Genomic DNA, 19,849 nt, shown 5'->3' with positions numbered 1-19,849 from the left:
ACTTATCACCTTTTCAAATACCTTTTACCTAGTCCTTGAAGACTCAATGAATTCTAAATTATCTTTGGATTCAAATATTACACAAATGTAAAGAATGTTAGATTTTAAGATAGATATCAACTTTAAACAACATATAAAATGGCACTAGCTTTTTATGTCTAATTACCCATCTCAAATGAAAATAACAAATAAGTGCTACCCAAAAGATAAACACATGAACTATCTAAACAAATTATAACATAAAATATACTACTTAGATGAAACCATGAATGATGATAATGTACCTAGATTGACATGCATGTCATCATCAAATTTAACATAAAAATTAGCATCCCAGTTAGCGAGTGTTGTAGAGAAGTAGATCTTGGTCTTTGTTAAGAGCTGATGGTAGCCTTCAACATGTTTAAGTCTAAGGAAGTCATTATGCTCTGCATCTTCTTTTTCAATTACATGATCCAAAATGCCACCTGGTGTAGCACTATGCCCAATCACAAACCTTATCACTATCCCCTTCTCCTCCTCCAACTTCTTCATCTTTGCCCCTACCATTCTCATTTCCCATTTCCTATTGTATTCGTGGGCTTCAAACATGACATAGTAATATTAAAATTTAAAAACTTACAATTGTTACAAGTGTTTTAATTGAGTATAGTTGTTGACCTTGTGGCATCCAAGTGTATCAGTAAGAATCATGTCATTTTCTACTACTAAAAGTAGTGTTGATTCCCACCACAACAAATGCTTTTTTGGCAGAATATTTATTTGCTTTCTCCACTCCATTCATCTTCATTCCACTCACAACTCTTGGTGCTCCTAATTCCATTTCCATTGAAGATATTGTTTTGTCTAATGACCTGCATCACTCATGCCCCTTTATATTCTTCAAATGAATCTTAAAGCTATCCATTACAATACCACTTATCCCAATAGATTCAGCTAATTTAAACTTCTCATATATTTATATATATCTTAGATGATAACACATCAAAATTAAATCTAGCATCATAAGATGGGTTTTATAAGTTTATGATTCAAAAATAAATTTGTTTTGGAGTTTATCTAAAATAACTACAAATGACAAAATAAATAAAATATAAAAGCATGTTAGTCATAATATCATTATTGGTAGCAATGTTCTAAATGCAAAGAATCATTTGTTTGAGCTTCTAGCAATGATCAAGTAGCTTAGTAAATGGCTTGATGAGTCTTGGAAACTTCTCCCATTATATCCTTACTTTTGTCAATTTCAAGTTTCTGGTTACATGCACATGATCATGACTTTACATCACAAAGCATTCACATTCTAACAATTTTCATGTTCTTTCATTACATTTTGATCTAAAAAACAAATTATAAACTTTCACTTATTCAAATGACTAATTTGAAAATGGGTCCTATTAAAGAATCTAATATAAATTCAAATAATGTATGTAGATTCTAAACAAATCAAAACATAAAATTTGTGATTTAAACTTATCTCATCACTTACACATAATAACAATACCCACCTTGTCATATGGATAGTGTTGGGGGAGAGGTTGCAACATTGTATTTGGATCTAATTGATCACTCTTTCTCTCTCTCCCTCTCTCCCTATTCAATCTAATAAACCAACTAGATCTACTCTACATTTTAATGTCTCAAGTATTTCCTCATGGTCTGACTCATGAACTTTCCAAAGAATCTTATTGTGTAGTTTTCCACCATATTTTATCAAGTGGACATTTGATGTGACAATAAGGTTCGAATAATGAATAATCTTCCTCTCTTTTTTCCAATCCTTGAATAACCACAAGTTAGGGTTATTCATAGAATATCGTCTAAGCCATGTGCTGGTTATGACCACCAGACCGATATCATACTCTAAACCTTCACCATCTATAACTGAGTGATCCAAAAAAATTTGGCTTGGACACAATGACACAAATAATAATCTCTCCCTTCTTCATTGTCTTCAGGTGCAATAACAGCAAAAACATGGCCTACAGTGACAAATGTACAAAATGTGGTCATTAATTTAAAAAATACTTAGATAAAAGTTATAAAGTTACATATTGAAATTACAAAGATATATAAATATATATATTACCAGGTTGCACTAGATCAGACAAGCAATCAAAGTCAATAGATGAATCCATCTCTACCATTTCCAGTGCTTATGGGGAATGATAGGTGTCAATTGGGTCCAAAACTCATATATCCCATTTGTCCACCCATTCAGTTGACTCATAGTCATCCCAATTTTCCTCTACACATGATGGACAATAGCATGCCATTTTTTGTGTGTGGATACTCCATGAACTTGCATCAGATCTTCTAAAAGATTGCAACTCACTGGATCTTGTTAGTGTGCAACAATCCTCATATGGTGCAATGTTAGTATTATCTATCAACCAAAAAAATCTATAGACCATAGACTCACCTTCCTTACCTGGACCCATTGTAGCGTTACACCACTGGACGATGGATTTTGCATTTGTCAATAATTCTCCATCTCTGTACTTTAGTTCTTCATAAGCCAAGGCTCTTTTGATGCATGCACCTACACCATCATCTTCTCCCTTTCCATGACTAGCCTCTATGAAATTTCACATATATTGAATTCTATACAACCTCTGCATCCTGCTCAACCAATGGAACATCTGTGCATTCTTGAATTGAGATGCACAATGTCTAACCAAATAATGTGTTGACGATATGTTATGCCCCTATTAGCCAAATCTCCATTAAATAGTTGAAAACAACCATGTACAAACTCTATAGAATGTGATCGATCATCTCTGATGTAAAAATGGTACTCCCTCAAAATATTTTTGTTATCCTCTATACTTGTAGTTGAATGCATGAATGTTATGTGAACAAATATGGAAACCTGTTGAGAAGTATAATACTTTACTTACACCTCATTTTGTGGTTATAGTGTGTAGTTCTCTGCAAATTCTACAACTAAAACAATAGTATCCAATGGAAACATATCCTTGCACAACTTGAATTGCAAATCCAACCATCGAGCTCTATGTGTATGCTTTGCATACTTGTAAATAATATTTTCATGAAAAATCTTCATGAACTCATACACTAGAATCTTTTCAATGACTAAATCACATCTTTTACCTTGTTTCCCATCTTTTAGAGCATATGTTACTATCTTAAATTTTATGTAATCTACTATTTTATTTCCAATTGCATGTGTAATATCCATATGTTCACAAGTTGATAAAAGTTGCAAAGAACCACAAAATAAGCATGTACCATCCAAGCATGATGTCTTGTAAAATTGTTGGATGTCCCCTATTTCACATAAAATTTTGGATATGAATTTCCTTGAAGATCTTGGTGGCTCATTCATGTCACAATCTTGCAAAACAAACTTAGAATACAAAAACACACATATATGCCTAAAAACATCAAAATAGTTAGAAAATTCAATATGTATCCTACAACAACAAATTGTGCATGTGTGATTTATCTTCACATAAAAAGGTTTACCCATCTCAAAAAATCTTTGACTTATTTGAATTTGAGGATACATACCAATAAATTTTGCAAAAAATTGTGTCTGAGTTGAGTCCAAAAAATATTTCGCATGTGGGTCATGATTTTGGTTACCAATCCTCTTTCTTACAATATCTCTTTGATTAGAGGAAACATGTGTTATTTTTCCAAAAATCTTCTATCAATTATTTCAAAGCTTTACTAATTTCTTTATCCTTTCACGGTAGTCTACTGCTAAATGTCCATAACTCATTTTTTGTTGGATCTTCCAATCTCTCATGCCTTAGCATGGCTCTCCTTAGAATACCTCTACCAATTTTCAATATTTTGCTTGTCTTTCTCATGAGTCAAGCTTTCTTCATTTGGGTACTTACTATTGTCGATGTAAGTACTCATCTTGTGATATTACTATCTTTGGTGTGTGATTTAGAACCCACTTTGTCATAAGCACTCGTTAGATTCTTTACAATATTTTTTTCATTTGAATCATCCATTGTTCTTCTCTGAAGAATTTTCATGATAGGCCTAAATTTTAAATTCCTCATCATTTCAACAAATAATTAGCATTGACCTATAATATTTAATTCTTCAAAGAATAATCTCCACATATGATTAATATTTCTTTGACAAGTACGCTAGCTAATCTTGTCAAGCATTGATTTCAAAATGTTAGTATCAATATCAATCAAATATTTTGGTCTTCTAAAATGAATTCTAGAAGGTTTTATAATCTCTTCCATTCCATCAACATTTTGAAAATCAACATAAGGTTGAGTGTTTTTTCTTCCTTGAACCGAAGATGATGTTCCTTGGCAATAAGATGCAAAAGATAGAATATCACCTACTCGATATGTTGATGTTGTGCCTTCAACATGACATGATGGAGTGTGTACATCATTAGATCTAAAAATTAGTGTATCTTCAACGTGAGAGGATGATATGACTCCAACATTGGAAGATGGTGTAGCTTTACAATTCAATTGTCTTCTTGAGCATAACGGTCTCATTCATTCTTTTTGTCTTTCCAATTCTTCCTCTTTGTTTCTTTGTATTGGTGGTTCTTGTTCCTCTTCGAAAGTCAATTCTTCATTATTGCTTTGCAATTTTCTTTGTTCACATAGTAGTTTCATTTTATCTCCTTTAATTGCCAAATCTTTCTCCCTCTCTTCATTTGTTTGAGTTTTTGGTTTCTTCCTTGGCATGATGATGATTTCTGAATTACTTACAATTTGTAAATTAAAAATAATTCAAATACATATAAAAATTCCAATTATTTCAATGAATACACAATATATCTGAAACAACTTGCCAAATTTTTAACCATTTTCAAATAAAAATTCATTCAAACATACAAATTTCAATGAATTCACTATATATTGAACAACATGTCAAATTATAATCAAATTTGTTTCTATATATCAACAAACAATATTTAAAAAGGATTGCACTAACCTTTTCTATAGAACGAATATTCAAAAAGCCTTCAAATAGCATATCCAATGGTTAAATTTGGTGTTTGCTAGCTTCAAAAAGTCTTCAAATAGTGTTTGCTAACTTCCAACAACTTGAAACCCATGTTTTCTATCAAGAGAATAGAATGCACAATAGAAAAAAAGTAGAATATGGATCAAAATGGACCCAAACTTGCTTTGTGACCATTTTTGGTGATTTCACATAGTGCATATGCACTATAGTGCATACGCACTATAGTGCGTACTCACTATAGTGCATACGCACTATAGTGCATACTCACTATGTGAAAATACATCTCTCCCTATCCCACCATCCCCCATCCCCTACTCTCTCTCTCCCTACTCTCTCTCTCCTCTCCCATCCCCTACTCTCTCTCCCTCTCCCTCTCTTACTCCCTCTCCCATCACCTACTCTATCTCACTCTCTCTCTCCCATCCCCTACTCTCTCACTCTCCCTCTCCTCTCTCATCCCCTACTCTCTCTTGCTCTCTCTCCTCTTCCATCCCCTAGTCTCTCTCGCTCTCCCTCTCCCATCACCTACTCTCTCTCACGCTCTCTCCTCTCCCATCCCCTACTCTCTTTGTCTCACACACTCTCATCCTCCTCTCTCTCCAACCACCTACTCTCTCTCTCTCCCCTCTCCCATCCCCTACTCTCTCTCCCTAATCTCTCTCCCCTCTCCCATCCCCTACTCTCTCTCTCTCACTCTCCCTCTCCCACTACCTACTCTCTTTCTCCAATCCCTTACTCTCTCTCACCCTCTCTCCTCTCCCATCCCCTACTCTCTCTCTCACACACACACACTCTCATCCCCCCTCTCTCTCTCTCCCTCTCCCACTGCCTATTGTCTCTCTCCCATCCCCTACTCTCTCTCCCTCTCCTACTCCCTCTCCCATCATCTACTCTATCTCTCTCATTCTCTCGCTTGCATCCCCTACTCTCTCTCTCAAGTCTCCTAGCCCCTACTCTCTCTCACTCTCTCTCCCCTCCCATCCCCTACTCTCTCTCTGTCACTCTCTCTCTCTTCTCTCCCATCCCCTACTCTCTCTCTTTCTCTCCCTCTCCTAATCCCTCTCCCACCACCTACTCTCTCTCCCTCTCTCCCATCCCCTACTCTCTCTCACTCACACACTCTCATCCTCCTCTCTCTCTCTCACTCTCCCTCTCCCACTCCCTCTCCCATTGCCTACTCTTTCTCTCTCCCATCCCCTACTCTCACTCTCACTCTCCCATCCCATTCTCTCTCTCTACTACCCCCTACTCTCTCTCACACTCTCTCCCATCCCCTACTCTCTCTTACACACACTCCCATCCCCCCTCTCTCTCCCTCTCCCACCACCTACTCTGTCTCTCTCTCTCTCTCTTGGGCTACTCTCTCTCCCCTCTCCCATCCCCTTCTCTCTCTATCACAGACACACACTCCCATCCCCCTCTCTCTCTCCTCTCCCACTGACTACTATCTCTCTCTCTCACTCTCTCTCCCTCTCTACTCTCTCTCCCCCATCCATTACTCTCTCTCACACTCTCTCCCATCCCCTACTCTCACTCTCTCTCCCATCCCATACTCTCTCTCTGCCACCCCCTACTCTCTCACACTCTCTCCCATCTGCTTCTTTCTCTCTCTTACACACATTCCCATTCCCCCTCTCTCTCCCTCTCCCACTCCCTCTCCCACCACCTACTCTCTCCCGCATCCCCTACTCTCTCTCCCCCCTCCCCCATACCCTACTCTCTCTCTTTCACACATTCCCATCCCCCCTCTCTCTCTCCTCTCCCATCCCCTACTCTCTACATCTCTCATACACACTCTCGTCCCCCCGTCTCTCTCCCTCTCCCACTCCCTCTCCCATTTCCTATTGTCTCTCTCTCACTCTCTCCCTCTCTACTCTCTCTTTTCCATCCCCTACTCTCACTCTCTCTCTCCCATCCCCTACTCTCTCTCTATCACCCCTACTCTCTCTCACACTCTCTCCCATCCCCTTCTCTCTCTATCTCTCTCTCTCCTCTCCCATCCCCTACTTTGTCTCTCACTCACTCTCCCTCTCCCACTCCCTCTCCCACTGCCTACTCTCTCTCACTCTCGCTCTCACTCTCTCTCACTCTCTCTCACTCTCTCCCTCTCTACTCTCTCTCTACCACCCCTTACTCTCTCTCACATTTTCACTCTCTCTTACACACATTTCCATCCCTCCTTTCTCTCCCTCTCCCATCACCTACTCTCTCTCTCCCATCCCCTATTCTCTCTCAGGCTACTCTCTCTCCCCCCTCTCCCATCCCCTACTCTCTCTCTTTCATACACATGCACTCCCATCCTCCTCTCTCACTCTCCCTCTCCTACTGCCTACTCTCTCTCCCCCATCCCCTACTCTCTCTTACACACATTCCCATTCCCCCCTCTCTCTCTCTCTCCCACTCCCTCTCCCACACCTACTCTCTCTCTCCCATCTCCTACTCTCTCTCTCTTCCATCTCCCATCCCCTACTCTCTCTCTCTTTCACACTCCCATACCCCCTCTCTCTCCTCTCCCATCCCCTACTATCTAGATCTCTCTCACACACTCCCATCCCCCCTCTCTCTCCCTCTCCCACTCCCTCTCCCACTACCTATTGTCTCTCTCTCTCACTCTCTCCCTCTCTTCCACATCTCCTACTCTCTCTCTCCCCTCCCCCATCCCCTACTTTCTCTCTCTTCCACCCCTACTCTCTCACACTCTTACACTCTCTCCCATGCCCTACTCTCTCTCACGCACACTCCCATCCTCCTCTCTCTCTCTCTCCCTCTCTCACTCCCTCTCCCACTGCCTACTCTCTCTCTGTCATCCCCTACTCTCAATCTCTCTCTCCCATCTATTACTCTCTCTACCACCCCTACTCTCTCTCTCCCACTTCCTCTCTCTCCCATCCCCTACTCTCAATCTCTATCTCCTATCCCATACTCTCTCTTTTCCACCCCTACTGTCTCTCACACTTCCTCTCTCTCCCATCTCGTACTCTCTATGCCACCCCTACTCTCTCTCACTTCCTTTCTCTCATCCCCTACTCTCTCTCTCTTCTCTCCCGTCCCCTAATCTCTCTCTCTCTCTCTCTCTCTCTCTCTCTCTCTCTCTCTCTCTCTCTCTCTCTCTCTCACACACACACACACACACCCATCCTCCCCCCTCTCTCTCTCACTCTTTCTTGGCCTCTCTTCTTCCCTCTCTATGCACTATTTAGGTCTCAATAGTGTGTGTGTGTGTACTAAAGTGTGCACGCGCTATTAAGACCTTATTTTAAAAATATTTAAATAGTGCATGTGTGATATAGTGTGCACATGCTATAGGGTATACACACTATTCAAACCTTTGCATTCTACCAAGCCTAAGGCTTGGTTTTTCTTTGGGGATCCAACCCAAAAGTTTGGAGTCTATAAACTAGTCTGAGACATGTTTTCCTACAAACATACAAAAATTATTGATTTTTCTTGTGTGCTCTCCTTTAAGATTCCTCATGGTTGAGCCTCGATAAGATCAGGTTACATGACATTGTAGGTCTCTGTGTTAGCTATATAACCATATAATTTAATTTTTCATTCGAACTATTTCAAGCCTTTCATCTATAATTTCTTTAGAATGTATGTCCATTTTTTGTCAAAAACCAACATGTACTAATTTTCCTGTAGATTTTAGCTCGTTCATCAAATTTTGCAACAACTTAGTTTTTTAGAAACTAGACTCCATTCTACATACTTTGAAAAAAGAATTTTTAATTTAAGATTAGTTTTCAATCATTTCTAGGGGTAGCACAAAGATATTTCACATTTTTGGGATGTGTCAAGTTAAAAAATTCATTGAAAAAAAATACACATTATAAAATTACTCAAAAAATCTAGGATAAACTACATAGTGTTAAGTAACCTTTGACCAGAGCAATTAAAGAATTTCAAAAAAAAAATTTAAAAATTTAGGGGGGTCACACTTTGTACTATTTTTTTTTTTCAAAATAAATAGTACCACTTTTTGTGGACCCCTTTTTTGAGGACCTAAAACTAAACCATTTTGAAAAAAATTAGTAGTTTAGAAACTAGATTCAAAGGACTACTACTTTTGTTTTTGTCATATTTTAAAATTTTGAGCATAACTATCTTCAAATTCTTGTTGAAGTTCAAAAATTACTGATTTTAGAAAAAAGGTGTCCACTTATACCCCCCTTTTAGCACCACAACTTGGTGCACTTACCCCTAGCTATCCATGAGAAATTAAAACTCTTTTCCATCAAAAGACAACGCTGCTTAGGTGAAAAGTGTGGTGGTTTTTTTCCTATAGCAAGGTAATTTGCTATATCTGCAAACCATGGGTTATAACTTTATATTGAAAATAAATGCTCCTTAGGAAAATTATCATCTATGGCTATAGGATCATCAGGTAATTGAAGTCATGACAGAAAATCTGCTACTACATTGTCCCGGCCTAGTTTATCTATTATCTTTACGTTGAATTCCTTCATGAGGAGTAGCCAACATGCTAATCTACCAAAGATAGCAGGTTTATTCATCAATTATTTTATAGCAGAGTGGCTAGTGTATACAAAAACCTAATAGCTTGTGATATAATGCCAAAATTTATTAAGTGCATACACAATAGCAAGCAATTCCTTTTCAGTGATAGTATAATTCAGCTCAGCACCCTATAAATTCTTATTAATATAGTAAATGGCATGTTCAATAGTACCTTCTTTTTGTCTAAGAACTACCCCTAAAGTAGTGTCAGATGCATCATAATGAATGTGTAAAATAATTAAGTCCTCTAAGAATAGGTGTTGTTATCAAAACATCCTTCAATTACTGGAATGTTGCTTCACAGTCTTGTGTCCACTCAAACTCAGCTTGCTTCTGAAGTAGGTTATACATACTCTCTATTTTCCTCCTTTTTTTGGAACAATAACCAAAGGTGAAACCCACTTGTTATCAGAAATAGGATAAATAAATCCAACATTAAGAAGTTTTTGTAACTCTTCTTTGACTATATCTTTTAATGTTGGGTTTACCCTCCTCCAAGGTTGTCTTACAAGCTTACATTCTGAGTTGATAAATATCCTATGTGTACAAAGACTAGAATCTAAACCTTTCATGTTAGTATAGTCTCATGCAAAGGCTTGTTGACTATTTTGTAATAATTTAATGCTACTTGTCATCTAAGATGCAGTAAGTTCATTATTGATATTCAGTTCTTTTCCTACAGCAATCTCTACTTTCTTCACTTTATCCATCATTATAATCTTTGCTAGTGATGAAGATTTAATTTCATTGGGTAATAATGTATGAAGGTAATTAGGTGCTACAAGAGATTGAGGTGCATCACATTTAGGCAATATAGTTTGCAAGGAGCTAGTAGGATTTTCAGAAGTAGACTACTTAGAATCATACTGATTAGTAAGGATTGCTACCAGTATATCATCTTCTTCTTGGGACACAAAAAATGGGTTTCTTTATAGCATCATAAGTTGTTGAATAGAATTAACTTTTGGAAGATCATCACCAAGGTCTAGCCAAGAAACTTGGTCAAGATCTAGTTGAGGTTGTGCAGGAGAGTACAGAGTTAACTTATTAGTTTTGCTACCATCTCATATTGTCATTTTTCCTTATCAACGCATCTGTAGTAGCAAACCAAGGTCTTCCTAAGATTAATGGATATCCTCCAATGGTGCCTCTTGGTGATAGCACAACAAATTCTAAAGGAAAGTCTAGGGAATCCAAGGTTACAATGATATCTTCTATCATACCATTAGGTTTAATAGTTGAATTGTCTACTAACTGGAGTATTGTAGGAGTATCCCTTAATCCAATAGTGCTAAGTCTTAACAAGACTTCTTTGGTCATGACATTAATTGATGCTCCTAAATCAATCAAAAAATTCTGAATTTGGATGCCATTTATATGTATGATATCAACAGTACTTCCTAGATCAGAATATTTAGGCATCAAGGCTTTGTTCAACATTAAATCAGAAAGTTGTCCGAAAAAATGGATAGTAGGAGGATCCTTTTTCTTTCTATAATATTGCTTGATGCATGCTTCCTTTAAATTTTTATTCTAAATGGGAATCTCCTTAAGCGCATCCAATAATTTGAATCTATGTAGTCATTTGCTTAAATTGGTCTAAGAGATCAGTTGCTACAAGGTTTGGTTTGGATGGAGTTGTAGGAACTAACCTTTGTGGAAATGGAGTAGGTGCTTAAATAGATGGGGAAATTGGGACATCAATAGGTTGACTTGCTAGACTATTTTTAGTATCAATGAACTCAGTTATAATAGGTCCTTTAGGTACATGCAACTTGGATCTGGACCTGAGATGAATATCATTGACCTATAGAGAATAAGCTTGCTGCTTATTATTGGGATTTGGTGTTGGTTGAGCAAGAATTTTTGGTTGCTTCTATGGGCTAACATTATTTGTAGGAGGCAAAGGCATCAGGGCTTGTTGCTAAGGTGGAGGTATCAGGGCTTAATTCTTAGATGATTGTCTTGGCCCCCACTAAGGTGGTTGCTACCAATTCCCTTGATATAGAGGTTGTTGATTAGGGCCCCACTAAGGATACTTGTTATTTTATTGAGGCCATTAAGTATTTTGTTGGGGAAACTGAGGTGGTTGATGGTAGGCTTGATTATACTAAGGTTGTTGGTTGGGCCAATTATTATTTCAATTCTATCCTTGAGGGGCAGAATTTTGAGAAATAATACCTTGCCACTAATTATTATTATAACCAAAATTATTCAGAGGGTCTTGAGGCATACCTTGTCTCTAATCCTATGGTTTCCTTTGAGCAACATAAATCACTTCTCCTGTATCCTCATCAATTGCTTTAAACTCAGTGGGCATTGGTTGTGCATTTACTACTACAATGGTCTTACTTGTGCAGTTCTTCTTTCTTTCTCTGTAACGAGAGAAAAATTTAGTCAGCATGGCATCAACTTCATCCTTTTTCCTTTAGGCTTGAATGGTATCCAATTAAGTAGCAACATCATTAATGATATCTTGCTTGAAGTCAAACAGCAAATTAGATAATTCCATCTTTGACACTCTTGACCCACCATTGGTCTTATGTGGTAGGCTCCTCAATCCTCTACCTTTCTTCATAGTAGCTCTTCAATAGTTCTGACATATCTCCTTGATGTCATTCCAAGTTTTTTGTGTAACATCGCATCCAACCATTAGGTCCAAGGCTTCCATGCTTTCTTCTTGCACACCTCTCAAAAAAAGATGCTTTTTAGACTCTTCATTTAGGTTATGTTGTGTATTTTGCTGCACATTAAACAAGAATAACATAGTCTTCCAAATTTTCACCCTCCTTTTGTGACATTTTAAAAATATCATCCCCCTTAATATCTTGACCTTTGCAATATTCTTTATATTTTTGAAGAAACGAGTTAGTCATTTCAGTCCAATTTGTTACAACATTTGCACCCAACCCCATGAACTATCATAGAGCAACATCCTTCAAAGTAGAGGGAAAAAATTTCAACTTATGGGCATCATTTTTGTAGTCATAGCTCCTACAAAGAATGTAAAACTCAAAGAGAAATTTTTTAGGGTCTTCTATAATAAGGCCATAAAATTTTGGAAGTGCAGCAACAAGTATGTTCTTCAAATTTAGGTTCCCTTGCTAAGGTGGGATAGGAAAAGAAAAGGTAGGCATAGCCATTCTTGAAGGAAGAGGTGGTGCTTGATAGATAATAATGGATAGTGGATTATCTTGATATTCTAGATCATCAAAAAGTTCATTCAAGTGAAGTGATTCTTTGGATTTAGCATCATTGTTAGAAAATGGATTTTCAAAGGGTTCATCTTCGTCATTCTCTCCTTGGGGTTCATCTAGCTCAAGTTAAAGATCATTTAATGGTTCTTCCTAATTATCATGAGGAAGGAATCTCCCTAAGTGGTCTCTTCTTCTATGCATAACATGCTTCTTTACTATTAAACTCTATCAACTAGAAAGAGTAGTTTGAACTAACACCATTCCTGGCAATGGCACCAAAAATGCTTTGCCAAAGAAAGGGATCAAAATCCTATAGCAATGGACTTCTTAACCCAAGAGTGGACATCTCGAGTGGTTCTTACCCAACTCTTTTGGACTCATTTAATTTATCAAATAGGGACATAAACTTGAAATGGTGTTTGCAAAATATATGTTTCAAACTTATCTCAACTTAAGAACTACTCTAAGGAAATTCAAATGCTTAAGCTACAACAAATTTAAGCTAAATCTAAGAATCAAATCTATTTTAAGAAAGCATGAAAATATAGCTAAGAATTATTCCAACTACCTATGTTGTAGGAACAATTCACTAATTCTTTTATTGGTGGCTACAAGAACAACAAAGTCTACCTTAGTTCAATTTACTAAGTGCAAATCTTATGCTAACTAATTAGTTCACTTCTTGTGTGGGCCCCCATAGAGAAGTGAAGTAGAATAGCTCAGAGATGAAAACTTAAAATGTCCCTTTTATTCATAACAATGATGAAACATATATATTGATGAATAGCAAGATTGTATTCAGTACTCGGTAACTTCTTCTATTGAAAAATGACTAAAACTTAACACTCCTAGAACACAAACTTCGAGTTATTTAAAAACACAAAGTAGGAATAGAATTCCTAGATTTAAGACTCATCAACTACCAAAGAAAATTATAGTATTGATTATTACAATAGGTGCATTAATTCTATCACCAAAAAGAATGGTAATCTAGGAGCTCACGACCCCTAAATTTCCTCTGCTCAGGGCCAGTCTAATAATCTAAGTAAATGCTTTGACTCCCACTTGGTTGAGTTGACCTCACTTTTATATCAGAAAAATATTAGTGCTTCCAAAAAGCAATAATATACATCAAGACTTATTCAAAACATGCTCTCTAAATTAGTTTACTCTATGTCACATTTCTGTAGGAGAACTACCCAACCTAGCTAAGGAAGAAAAAGCATCATTCTCACTATTTTGTAATTAAATGACATATCTTTCCACAATATATTCATTTTGATCCTAAAAAGTAATTACACGTGCATTTTTCTAAAACCATCATAAACATCATGTTCTTGAACATAAAAGTCTTTAGAAAGTTTGTGAATTAACATAAAAATGCAATGACAAAATAGACCATATTCTGGCTTCATCAACTTTCTCGAACATTCTAACCCATAAATATTTGAGAGTCCGAGCCATGTAGCTACATTTTTGAATGTTGATCATTGAATTGATATATCCCAAAAGAACTTGATAAATGTATGAATTTCCTTATGAAGTTTGAACTTGAATATAATGATCTATGTACCTCTGAATTGAATCACTAAATTGCAAGATGAACCATCTAAACCATTGAACCACTTTGAATTGCTTTGAACCTTAGTTCAAAGAGGCTCAAGACTTCAAACTAAAAGTTTAAATATTGGGTACCAACAGGGGCTCTACTTGTGGGACTATTTTTTACTCAAAAATAGAGAACTCCAGCAATCTCTGACAAAAGACCAATGCCTTATCCATTGGGAAAATAGAGTCACCAAGAAGAGGAAATCGGGAGATGCTTGCAAAGAGGGTGGAGGGGAGTAGGGAAACAACTAAACAAAAACTCCTAGCATGCAAGAAGCTTGCACATTATTCAAACTAACACTATGCAAACTAAAAGAATATTTACAATATTTACAAAGGTAGGAAGAGAACCTACCACAAGAAATAGAAGAAATAAAAATAATCATGTGAATCCATTTATTGACTGGGAGAAGTAGGAGCCTTTCTACATTGGTGAACCATGTCTCAATAGAGTAGCTCCACACCATTGCCGGCTAGTGACTTCTTCAATGCCAAACCTCAAGCTTAAAGCACACATAAATATGTTGACCCAATACTTCTTCGCAAATAGCCATAACTCATCATGGCATTCTTCTTCACTTGAGAATTGATCTTTTATATTCATCAAATCAGATTTCATTTTAGAATAAAAAAATGAAAAATGAAAACCAAATCAAGAAATGGTGTACAATGTCTGAAAATGTTGTCCTCAGGAGTCACCTTTTTCATATGACCTTTAGTATCATGATTAGTTTACTGGCAAAGAGATGCCTCATCCAACATAGGATCAATCCTCAAGTATGTGATTTCTTTATCTCTTTCAAGAAATGAGTTATCATCAAGCATGCAATACATCCCATTTTTTTCCTTTCCCACAATGCCATCACATTTTCCAGCACTATTCCACAATCCAAATAAACAAAACTATATATGGAGGCAAGAAAAGAAGATGTACTTATCAATGATTCATTTTCAACTTGATTTAAATGAATACCTAAAATATTATTGAAGAGATGATTCAGTTTGAGTGATGATAGAAATTTTTCTATAATTCCCTCTTCCTCATTGAGAAAAGCATCCTTCAACATACCAATCGACTCACCATTAGGTTGGAAGTCAACTTCATACCTCTTTTCCTCAAGAATAAAATCAGCATGAGGAGTTTCATGCAAAGGTATCTTTACCTCATCTCTATGAAGAATTAGATTATCATCAAATGGGCTAACTTGAGAGAGGTCTTCTGGCTAAAGAGACAATAGGAACTTGCTTATGATTTCTTCTTCTCGAGAAAGGAATATTCCTCTCCATGTTTTAGCTAGCTAATCTACAAGATGAGTGTTAACTTTAGCACCTCTTTCTTCAATCAAAATTTTAGGATGAGAAGGAAGTTTTTCCACATGCACTTTCATCTTGTCATTATAACAGACTTCACCCTCCAAAGACTGAAATAATTCACTAGAAAAACTCTTGCAACCTATTTGTTTTATGTTCATACCTTGACTATCCAAAGAGGGATCTTCTTGCCCAAGAGATGATAAAAATTTGCATATAATGCCTTCTTCTTCCTTGAAAATGAGAGTATCACCCAATGTATCAACTAAGTGGTCAATCGGTTGGGAACTAACACCAACCTTTTCTCCTTCCTTCAAAATTTTAGCATTTTCTAAAATGGAAGAAGTGAACAAATTTTTCACCATTTAATGGTGAATCTTGAGGCTGAGATAGAAGGATTTATTTTATAATAGTATTCTCACAAAACCCCATTGGCAAGAATAGTGGATTGAGTTCACTCCAGATGACTTTATGTTCTAGATTTTTAGACTTTTCTTCACTCTTTCTTGTTGTTGTGTTTAGTTGAAACCAAATTTCCTCCACTAGAAGTGCAACATGATCATCTTCTTGAAAACAACCCAAATCAAAGGTGTAAAAATCTATCTCTGTTTTAGAATTCTTATCATTTTGAAAGGAGGTATCATGTTGAAACTTATCATTTTCAAATTCAACCAATAATTCTAACTTCTCAAAGATAGTAGGAGAGTCTTCTCCTCCCTCATCTTTTATGCATGGTGAAAAATATTTCACTTGTTTCCCTTCAGTCAGATTTGAATCAATAACTGAAACATGCTCGGAGGGATTCTCTTGATTGTGAAACCTTTCGTCTTCTTCATCAAGAAGGGTAACATGAAACATGTCCAATGGGTTATCCATAGCCTAGAAGTTAGCTTCAAGATTGATTTCCTTGTTTTTTTCATCTTTGCTACTAGGATTCTCACTTGCAGCCTGAGTGTTCTTATTCTCCCATGTCTAGTTTTCTTGTGGATGAGCTATGATTGTTTGGATTCCTTTCTCACCTAGAACTAAACAATTGCATGAGATGAAATGTGAAGATATAATTGGGGCTTCATCATCATCTACGTCCAAATGTTTCTTCAATCAAAACACTTTCTCCTCAAGCTCTTGCAAGTCTCTCAACTTTTGAAATCTTGCATAGAGTCTTTTCCATAGCAACCAAGATGCGACATCATCTTCTATGATTATGTTATTCTAGATAGCTCATGAAATGCTTTCTTTATAGCTATCCACAAATTTTCATAACACTTTATCATCCATTTGATAAAGTTATAGGAGAGAAGGGTTTGGCCTTGATCTTCTCATGACTTTCATAGTTGGCATGATCTTTGCAATAGAGTCACCAATTTCTTGCACATGGAGATAATTAGAAAACTATGGAAATAAATATTAATACTAATCTTCATTTCCAATTCCCCAGTAGAGTCACCAAAAATTTGTTAGTGAACAGATTGTCTTCCAAATAAATAAATACAAACTAACTCCAAAAGCCTTGATAGGAAGACTAAATATGCACTAACAATTGGGTCACTTCACTATTGAAAAGAGTAAGTTCCCTCTGAATTCATTGTAAATCATACACGGGGAGCTATACCCAAGTAAATTTAGAGGGCACTTATGCTTTTCAATAGTGAAGTGACCTGACTGTTAGTGCATATTTAGTCTTCCCATATAGGCTTTTGGAGTTATTTTTTATTTATTTCTTTGAAGGACAACCTATTCACTAACAAATAGGAAAGGTAAACTTATGAAGGGGGGGGGGGGGGGGGGGGGGGGGTGGGGGGGGTGTGTGTGAATCAGCAGTTTAAAATTTGATCCATAAAACTTTCACCACACATCCATCTCATACATTCAATAAGTAAATTGAAATACCATGTAAAGTATATACATCTAAATCATGTAAACAAGTAAATTTCACACATATATGACACTAGATATGACTACTTAGAAACCCTCCAATGAGAAGGTAAAACTGGGGTAGGGATGACACCCACAAATCTTCACTACTATAGTAATAAAGTTTATATAATGAAGGTTACAATGTTTGATCATGAGACATGATCTATCCTATGAAAGGTCTACCATGTTAAAGGCTTACAAAGATTGTTAGGCCTTACCCTGTTAAAGGATTTCAACACCCTATTAGAATTGCACCTTTTTAAAGGACTTTAACTCACAACTAAGTAAGCACCTTGTTAAAGGATTTCAATACAACCTGTTAGGACTACTCTATTAAGATATTTAACTAATTTACTTGTTAGAATGTCTTAGCATTGATCCTACGGTTAGCACTTTGTTTCTTGATGACAAATCACCTTTAAACTGATGTATTCTTGATCCTCCTTGATTAGATGTCTCTCTGATGTTGACTTTTTCCTTCCTCTGTTCTCCTTTAACTAATTATGCAATGCAATTTCAATTCACAATTCCTTAGCCACCATGAATACATTGTTTGTGCATGCAAACTTCTCTCTTCACTCCTAACATGCACATATGAAGTTTAGGGTTTGTCCTCCTTAAGAAGACCTAGGTGACTTAGGGTTAGGTATGAATCAACAATTGTGATTCATCCATTTTTCCACTTAAACCTTCCCTTTACCTAATTGGATGTATGCAATGCATAGGGACTCCAACTTAAGATTCATCCTTATCACCAAAATATAATAATTCAATCTTTAAGTAGGCTCAAAAATGGTTTACATAGTAGTTTGTGCCATTACAAATAACTATGACAAAATTGTGTTATTTGGCATCTAAAGTCTCTAATGCTCAGCATATACTAATTTCTATAATATGAATTGACATCTGAATGACTCTGTATGCACTACTTACTCAGCTCCTGAATCACTCGACATACACTATATGCTTGACACTCACTATGAACTTGGCATGCTCTATCTTATACATGTTGTGCTTGGCATGAACTAAGTAAATGACTTAAGTGTATAGACACTCATTAGTCAATACCAATCTGAGATCAACAATCTCCCCCTTTGACATAAGTATCAAAAACACTTGCTCATGCATTAATATACTTATCCTTATGAGCATAACATATCTCTTATTTGGCTTATGTACAAAATTTCAAATTTTCAAAATTTTATACCTCAAAGTTTTATACTCCCCCTGAGTTGTTAGATTTGATTATGTTTTTCAAAATACTATATTCTTTAAACTAATGTATTCTTGATCCTTCTTGATCAAATGTCTCTCTGATGTTCTCTTTTTCCTTCCTCTATTCTCCTTTAACTAATTGTGCAATGCAATTTCAATTCACAATTCCTTAGCCACCATGAATACACTGTTTGTGCATGCAAAATTCTCTCTTCACTCCTAACACACACATATGAAGTTTAGGGTTTGTCCTCCTTAAGAAGACCTAGGTGACTTAGGGTTAGGTATGAATCAACGACTGCGATTCATCCATTTTTCCACTTAAACCTTCCCTTTACCTAATTGGATGTATGCAATGCATAGGGACTCCAACTTAAGATTCATCCTTATCACCAAAATATAATAATTCAATCTTTAAGTAGGCTCAAAAATGGTTTACATAGTAGTTTGTGCCATTACAAATAACTATGACAAAATTGTGTTACTTGGCATCTAAAGTCTCTAATGCTCGGCACATACTAATTTCTATAATATGACTTGACATCTGAATGACTCAGTATGCACTGCTTACTCAGCTCCTGAATCACTCGACATACACTATATGATTGGCATTTGAGTGACTTAGCACTTACTATGAACTTGGCATGCTCTATCTTATACATGTTGTGCTTGACATGAACTAAGTAAATGACTTAAGTGTTTAGACACTCATTAGTTAAAACCAATCTAAGATCAACAATCTCCCCCTTTGACATGAGTATCAAAAACACTTGCTCATAAATTAATATCCTTATCCTTACGAGCATAACATATCTCTTATTCAACTTATGTACAAAATTCCAAAATTCCAAAATTCCAAAATTTTATACCTCAAAGTCTTATACTCCCCCTGAGTTGTTATATTTGATTATGTTTTTCAAAATTTTATATTCTTTAAACTAATGTATTCTTGATCCTTCTTGATCAAATGTCTCTTTGATGTTCACTGTTTCCTTCCTCTGTTCTCCTTTAACTAATTATGCAATGCAATTTCAATTCACAATTCCTTAGCCACCATGAATACACTATTTGTGCATGCAAACTTCTCTCTTCACTCCTAA

At 36.4% G+C, this 19,849-nt stretch overlaps 1 pseudogene; it reads right to left on the bottom strand.

Annotated features, from left to right (window-relative positions):
- Positions 1 to 249: 249 nt before the first annotated feature.
- LOC149548634 (putative beta-1,3-galactosyltransferase 8) lies at positions 250 to 16,493 on the bottom strand (annotated as a pseudogene).
- Between the last annotated feature and the right edge of the window lie 3,356 nt (positions 16,494 to 19,849).

Source organism: Cupressus sempervirens, chromosome 7, assembly GCF_028749045.1.
Source record: "Cupressus sempervirens isolate cs-2001-9-10 chromosome 7, ASM2874904v1, whole genome shotgun sequence".
Classification (NCBI taxonomy): domain Eukaryota; kingdom Viridiplantae; phylum Streptophyta; class Pinopsida; order Cupressales; family Cupressaceae; genus Cupressus; species Cupressus sempervirens.
Note: the sequence above shows the minus strand (reverse complement) of the source record. Positions and strands in the feature narration are given on the sequence as shown.